The 8,277-nt window shown below is 31.0% G+C and overlaps 1 long non-coding RNA gene across 2 annotated transcripts; it reads left to right on the top strand.

The window, feature by feature from the left end:
* Positions 1 to 4,886: 4,886 nt before the first annotated feature.
* LOC107899354 (uncharacterized) lies at positions 4,887 to 7,422 on the top strand. Of its 2 annotated transcripts, XR_001684651.2 has the most exons (4): positions 4,887 to 5,197; positions 5,506 to 5,567; positions 5,945 to 6,000; positions 7,006 to 7,422. It is a non-coding gene; the product is annotated as an uncharacterized lncRNA (long non-coding RNA). The 2 variants fall into 2 exon arrangements; XR_005912015.1 differs by having other exon boundaries at positions 4,888 to 5,197; positions 5,945 to 7,422.
* Positions 7,423 to 8,277: the final 855 nt, after the last annotated feature.

Here is an 8,277-nt window from a genome sequence, read left to right as displayed (position 1 = left end):
TCAAAACATCAACCCTTCCTATACGTTCACTGTACGCATAGTATCCCCATTTGCTGCTACTCTGGCCTATTCCTGGAATCGTCTCCTCAAGTACTTACACTGACGCGACAATACCTGAAACATAAATATAACACCAGTAGGTTCAGAGGAACTTGGTGAGTTATGAACACGACTTACCTTTTTAACTTTTCTTGATAAGTCATTCATTTTGAATATTTGGACTTCCCTATTTTGTCTTTGGTGAATACTTTCATAGTGTTAGTTGTATACTATCATACTTATATTCCACTTACCATTCGTACCATGTTCTCATTCATTCTACTACTTGGTTGACTTCAAGTCTTGTTAGTTGGAACTACCTTCTCTTTCTCTTCAAATAACTTCCAACAATAAATCTCGAACAAATAATCATCCTTGGAAGATACCACTTACTATTCATACTTTTAGCGAATACCTATACTAATCTTACTAAATCAAATTATAATTTAGACCATACCCTAATTCAACTTCAAACATTCTCATATAGTGAATAGATCAGATCCCATCAAAGCTCAAAACAAGTTATCATACTATACTGATACAATGAATATCAAATAACTCAGAATTCCACTTTAGTAGCACAATTACTAAAAATGGCAAACTCTTTCATCGAATACGCCTGTATTCTAATCTGACAGATAACCATGACAGATACCTTCTTCTAACATTCTAAATCATACTTCTTTTTAAGAACTTTCCTTAAGACTTAATTCATTTTATCACAAGACCTTTCACATTAGAGCTTCAGTAAGATCATATCCTTATCATAGACTTACCAGAATACACCATTAAGGCTAGAAAGAGTACGCCACAAAGGCGACATACATATTACGGCAAAGAGGTAATATACAGAGTATGCCACAAAGTTAACAGAATGCCATAAAAGCCATATCAAAATGTCACAAAATTTTAATAGAATGCCACAAAGGTCATCCAAAATGCCACAAAGGCTAATAAAATGAAAAAAAGGCTAACAAAATGCGCCATAAAAGGCCAAATTAGAGTAAGCTATAAAGGCTAATAGAATGCCACCCATGCATCTCATAACTGACGTATTTGTGATATGGAATTACCTAAACTTACATCGCGTGAAGTTTTTCCATCATTTCCTTGGGACACGCAGAGAACCCTAGTATAAATGTGGTTTATTCTTCCTTTCCAGAATGTGCCATGTCTATGGACTTTCTTCAAATTTTGCATATCATAATTCATTTTTACTGTTCTGATGGACTTCAATGTATGCCACCGTGGTGACCAACTCACAACTCAACCTCTTCACACTCAAATACATCCCTATTTCCCAAACATCTCCATTCATACATCACATATCCAATATAAACACATAGTCATGTAGGCTAACTCATTTCCTTAACCAAAGTACACTTCAAATCATGCTTCACACACATCAATGCAGTCACACCTCACATTGTACATTCCAAGCACATACACTTAGTTACTTAACAGAATCGCATGCACTCACACACATTCCATTACATTCTAAACTAAAAAAGATCTATTCCCAGAATACATACATCTTGAGTAGTCAATCATGAATTCATTCACCAATTCTAGAACTTCAATTACAATAGATTTTCTTAGAAAAACCTTATAGGAGTCAATATTAGGGACTCACCAACAATAACTACTAGCTCCATATTCAGACGTTCAGTTCAAACTAGCAACAACAATTGCGTCTAGAACATGCGTTCACCATTAAACCCATTTACAGATAGGTTGCTTACATTTCAGTTACAGAGAATCTCCATGCATGGCTTCTTATTCGTAACTTACTACCCATAGACTTCATATCATTGTTAGTCTTAACATGAAAAGTTATCAAACTTACCAGGAGATAGAACACCTCTGTATTTTCCAAAATCCTTAGCTTCCAGCTTACATATGAAGAGTAACCAGCAATAACATTTAGTACTTAAGAAAAAGAAAGAATTAAAGAATTACTTTGAAGGAAAAAGGAAAATCTTCACTTGGACTTTTCTCACACACATATATACTTTTGTTTAGTGAAACTTGAAAAGTGTCCTAAAATTGTAGAATATATACTTCATAATGGCTTACAAAATCTGAAGAAAACATAAATGAAAGTCTTTTCCATATGTCATTTTTCCAATCAATTTAGTTTGTTTATAATCAGATCTAGCTACTGAGACTTGCCCTTCACAACACTAAATACGACTCTTGAACTATTTAATTTAATACATTCAGTGTTTCAAAATATAGTTTAGATGATAATTTTGGTTCTAAAAAAATCTCATATTAATAATACCACCTTAATATAGTATACAAAAGACAAGGGTGGATTGTTCTAGCTTGTTGTAGACTTCATAGCTTCCTTCATAGGTGGATTTAAGATGATCCATACTTTTAATAGTACATGGAAGAAAGAGATCTTGTTAATCTTGTCACATCTTGTAAACCGAGTTAGTAGAATTGGACATTAGATTATAGGTTTGAGAGAAAAATCAAATTTTGTGTCATTGAAATTAAAATAGGATACAATAAAGAATTAGTTAATAGTAGTAAAAATAATAATTAAAATAAATAATTATGGTATTAATAATCGAGGCATTAGTAAAAATAAAAATAATAAATAATAATAGAGACTAATTAGAGTAGTGGTTAAAGTAGAGGTTAAATGTGTAAATTAAGGCTAGTAGTTAAAAATGGAGCTATTTGAAGAAGGTAGAAATATGAGAGGGCTTAGAGGGAAAATGGCCCAATTTTAAAAAAATTGGTTGGCTATTAAAGTCACTTGCAGCCTAAGCTCTCTCCATCTATTTTTCATTTTTAAAATTTGTTAGATCCAGATTGAAAATTTTTCTCTCAAAAACTTTTGAACCTTTTTTTATATTTTCTTGGCATCCAAACACTCCCTATTCCTTCAACTTTGTAAGAAAATCACTCTTTCTTCTCCAATTTCTCACCTAAACTTAGATCGTTTTTGGTCAATCAATACAAATTCATGGATGTTTTTGAATTAAAGGTAAATATATTGTTTTCTTATGCATTATATTTTTATTAGGTATTTTTAATTTGAATTTTCATAGATCTAAGCAAGAAAATTAAATATTCATGGTTTTAAAGCTATCTTTTGCACAAAAAAATGGTGAATGAAGAAATAAAGAGCTAACACTACACCAAAATAGGCTTTTAGTGGCGTTTGGATAAAAATTGCCGCTAAAAATCAAGCATTAGAGGCGCTTTTCAAAAAACACCGCTAAAGATCGAGCATTAGCGGCGCTTTTTGAAAAACGCCGCTAAAAAGAGCATTAGCAGCGTTGTTTAGAAAAGCGCCGCAAAAAACCTAAGCCCAACGACATCGTTTTTTTGACCTTTCGAGGCTTTAACGGCGTTTTTGAAAAAGCGCCGCTAATGCTCAAAGCTTTAGCAGCGTTTTTGGAAAAGCGTCGCTAGCGCTTAAAGCTTTAGTGGCGTTTTTTGGAAAAGCGCTGCTAATGCTCGGGATTTAGCGGCGCTTTTGAAAAAGCGCCGCAAAAACATTTTATCTGTCTATTTACTATTTAATTTGGTTATTTATATTAATTAAAATTCAATTTATTTTTAATTGAATATTTGTTAAAATGGATAAATTTGAAATAATGATACGTAGAAATAGTTTTTTATTTATAAAAAACATAGAAAAATATTTGTTAAAAATGGAAAAATTAAAATACTATTATTGAAAATAATTGTAAAATATTTTGGGTACATGACTGATTGATTTTTAATTTATATATTAAATAATTTCATATATAATTGTACAAGATACGATAGTATTAATTTTAAAATATTTAATTAATTATCATTATAGTTTAGGGTTTAATATATATGGTTTAGGGTATATGGTTAATTTAGGATTTAAGGCCGGTTTAGGAGTTACAATTTTAAGGTTTATAGATTATGAAATTAGGGATTAGGGATTTTGGTTTAAGGGTTGTAATTTAGGGGGTAAGGGTTAGGGGTTAGGGATTAAGAGTTAGGGATTAATTTAGGGTTTATGGATTTGGTGTCAAGTTAGGGTTTAGGGTTTAGATTAATTAATGTGTTTTAATTTATATTAAATAATGTTTAAGGGTTAGGGGTTAAGGGTTAAAGGTTAGAGATTAAGAGTTAATGATTTAAGGTTTAGAGATTCGGGGTCAGGTTAAGGTTTAAGCTTTAAATTAGTTAGTATTTTTTAATTTATATATCAATTAAGTTCTTATATAATTGTAAAAGAGGGGTTAGGGGTTAGAGGTTAGAGGTTAGGGGTTTAGGGTTTATGTTTTATGATTTAAGGTTTAGAAGATAGGGGTTAGGGGTTAGATTAATTGGGTTTTTTTAATTTATATATTTAAATATTAGATTAAAAAACATTGATAAATAAATAAAAGCAACAGATTGATATGGATAGGTAACTATTTATTGATAAATAAATAAATAAAAGCAAAATAATAGTAATTATATTTTAGTTAGAAAAAAACATCTCTAATAAAATGGAGATTAGATCGGAAAAGAATAATTTAAAATCATGATTAACGTCTCAATCTTTAATAGAAATTCGATATGTGAGTGATTGATTACTTAACTAATAATTTTTAGCAGACAAAATAAAAATTGTTTAGCATAGCAAAACAGTGTCGTTTATTCCAAATGAAATAATTTTTTGCGGCGTTTTTATGAAAAATGCTACAAAAAGTAAGCAATAGCGGCGTTTTTATAAAAAACGCCACAAAAAATAATTATACTTTAAAAAAATAGCACCATTTTATATAACAAAACAGTGTCGTTTTATTTCAAATAAAATAATTTTTTGCGGCATTTTTTATAAAAACGCCACAAAATTCATTTTACTGGCGCTGGTTTTTCCCCAAATTTCCCCCCTAAAACCCAAAAACGAAAAAAATCCCATATTTCCCCCTAAAATGGAGGCACCAAAGACGATTCATCTTCTTTGATGAGAGTAGCAGTGTGAGGAATGGGAATTCATCTTCTCATTTGTTGAAACTTGAATTCGGAGAGATATTGAATTTTGGTAAGAGTAAGAGAAGTGGGAATGAGAATTTGTTCACAAGAAACTCTTTGTTCTTCGTGGAGAACAAGAAGAGGTTGCCTAATTCAAGAGGGAGCAACGAAGAAGCTATGCTTTCGTTTACTTCAGGTGTAATTTTACCTTCATCTGGTGTGGTTAAATCAAGTGGGAAGTGTAGGAAAAAAGTAGTTGATAGTTTTGGGTTTTCCTTTGTTGATTTTCTTTTTGTTTCACATTTTCCTACTAACCAAACAAAGGGTAAAGATAGAATGTTATTTTCCTCATTTTCCTTTTTGTTTTGTTCTACAATTTTCAAGTTATTCTTGGGTTTCATAGTTTTCTACTTTTACTCTTTTACTAAGATTAATTGCCATCAGGATTATTGTTTCCTCTAATAGATCTAGCATATCGATTTGATTAATGCTTCTTTGTTTCAGTGCTTGAGAAGCTGTTAAAAGATCATGCTGGAAAATATGCAACTGGAGATGAAGTTTCCATGGTTAGTTTCATTCTCTCCTGTTTATACATGCCTTTGAATTAATGTGGTTTGATTTGATTTGATTTTTATTTTTATTTTTATTTTTTTGAGGGGGGTGTTTCCTACAGCAATATGTGATTAAGAAAATGTAAATCAGGCATCATCTAGATGCCATTCTGCCCCTAAACTATATATGCCTTTGGATTTCGGATGAAATGAGTTAGCCATAGATCTAAGTTCTGTTTGACTTAGCTAATATCATCTTCTGTTGCTTGTTATGAAACCCTTTTAGAAGTTCACTCCTAATGTACTGTAGAATAAGAAATATCTGAAATTATTTATTTTGAAATGTTCTGAATAATACATAAATATGGCCTGTTGACTTTGTTTGGAAGCAGATCTGTTTCTAGCACCACAGATTCTGGTTGGGATTGAACGATTCAATGTTGACATGGTAATCTGCTTATTCCATTAACTACTAGTTTCTGCATCCAATTGATATTTGTTCACTTTTAACTCATTTGAAGTTGCCATTCCTCTCCTCACACTCAAGCGCAGGCATGTATTCTTGGCTTTTCTATTTGCTCTTATGCTTCTGAAATTTTGTGAGTTAGAGGGAGAAATATTGCTTCATATATCACCATCCTCCTAAGATTTTTCAATGACAGCAAATAAAAATTTTCAGCTCTAGACTCAGGTTTCTTTTTTACTTGGACTTGTACACACACACATATCACATTATGCAAAAGACACATATATCACAAAATTACTTTCTTAACTTTTTATATTATATATATATTTTATAAGATTAGCTTTAGCTCTCAGTTTTCACTTTCACATTGAGTTATTTGAGCATTTTTCATATTTCTTTCTAATGTGGGACAAATTTCAATTTCTTAAAAAGGAAAAATTATATTGTTTTTGTTGCCTCAATCCTCTTTATTTGTCTCTTTAACCTCATTGGATATGGAGTCTATGTTGTCTTTTCTTTTCAGTTTTTCCATTTTAGATTTATAGTTAAACTTCAAAGTGGTTCTCCTTTAAGTTAAAACAATGGGGTTTTTACATTGATCATCTTAAGTTTATTTGTTCTATGTTTTTTGGCCGTCATGTCATGTGTCCATCTAATATAGCAATGATAGATTTTAAAGCCTGGGAAGTATGAAGTTTTGGTATGCTATGGTCTGCATTATTTTCCTTTTGCTTATTTGGACTTTGAATGTACATTTCTGGTAACTTTTGTTTTATGATTTATCAGGATAAGAAAATAATATTTTGTTTCTTCCTTTTACTGTTTTATGTTTATGTTAGATGTAATGGGACTTGCGAGTGCATGATGTTAAAATTTTATGATAAATGATCATTTATTTGCCAAGAAAATTGGTCAGAAGTGAGCGTTTTGATTTTTAAATCTTTTTTAGCGTTTTGAATTTTAGGAATTATGTATATATATAAACAGATAATATTACGGCTGCCCGATGACTCAGAAGTGAGCGATGAACTATGGGATGAGGTGATAGAGTTAATGAAATTTCGGGTGGTGGACAAGGTTCTGTTAATTCGTACGCTTGTAGTCTGGGCGCTTTCACGATTTGTAAATGATTCTGAAAATAACGACATTCTTGATTTATTTCTCGAAGTCCTTCCATTGGAGCAGAACTCAGTCAGTGTGTAAACTTATATATTGCTTCTGTTTTCTCGATGAGTTGCGTGATTTGTTATGAATATTTTAATTTCTTGGAAGGTTTATTAAACAAAATAATTGAGGTCTTTTTTAAAGAATTCTGGAGATTCTGTTTATAGGAGGTTCAGAAGACCATTGTGTTATCTTTGCCTCCTTCAAATGCAACTTCCCAACAAACAGGACTTGGTATGATTTAGTTAGCTGTTTGAGACCCATCTTTTTTTTTTTGTGTATAGCAAAATGCATAACTTATTGCTGCAGTTATACAGCCACGTTCTTTGCATGCTGATGACTAGTTTTGAAGTTTAAGATTTCAGAATTGAGATGGATTTCCAGCTTGGAGGATGTATAGAGCCTGGAGAAGGTTATGATAAATAACGTACTTGTTGTTGCACTTATATTAAATATTGTACCCTTTTTTGCGAAATTGTTGTCTTTTGAAATATCTTTAAGATTAACGAACTCTACTAAATGCGGTCACAAAACTTATTTAATTCTAATATAGATTGTAAACAATTTTCTTATGTAATTCTAATATAGAATGTATCTTGTTTTAATTTTCTTAATTTAAATTCATTAACTTTTATATTTAGCTTTAAGATAAAATTTTAATAGAAATTTTAATTTAATATTTTTTATCCTTAAAAGTATATAGTTCAAAGTTTAAATTTCAAAAATAAAACATAATATAATATTTATGATAGAAATAAATATTATTTAATTAATTTTTTTAAAAGTCATGTTTTTAGCGGCGTTTGTGAAAAAGCGTCGCTAAAGGTCCTGGCCTTTAGCGGCGTTTGTGGAAAAAGCGCCGCTAAAAGTCATGACCTTTAGAGGCGTTTATTTCTAAAAACTTCGCAAATGTTAGCGACGTTGTCAACAGCGGCGTTTTTTGTGGCGCTAAAAGGCGCCGCTAAAGGCAAAAAAAAAACGCCACTAAAAACCTATTTTGGTGCAGTGTAAGAGGTGTTTTTGATTTAATTTTTAGTATATTTTGATGAGATTAAATGGTCTACAAATTCTATTTAATAAAATCTTTAAGTAATT

This window comes from Gossypium hirsutum, chromosome D04, assembly GCF_007990345.1.
Source record: "Gossypium hirsutum isolate 1008001.06 chromosome D04, Gossypium_hirsutum_v2.1, whole genome shotgun sequence".
NCBI lineage: Eukaryota > Viridiplantae > Streptophyta > Magnoliopsida > Malvales > Malvaceae > Gossypium > Gossypium hirsutum.
This window is presented reverse-complemented; position numbering and strand designations above follow the sequence as displayed.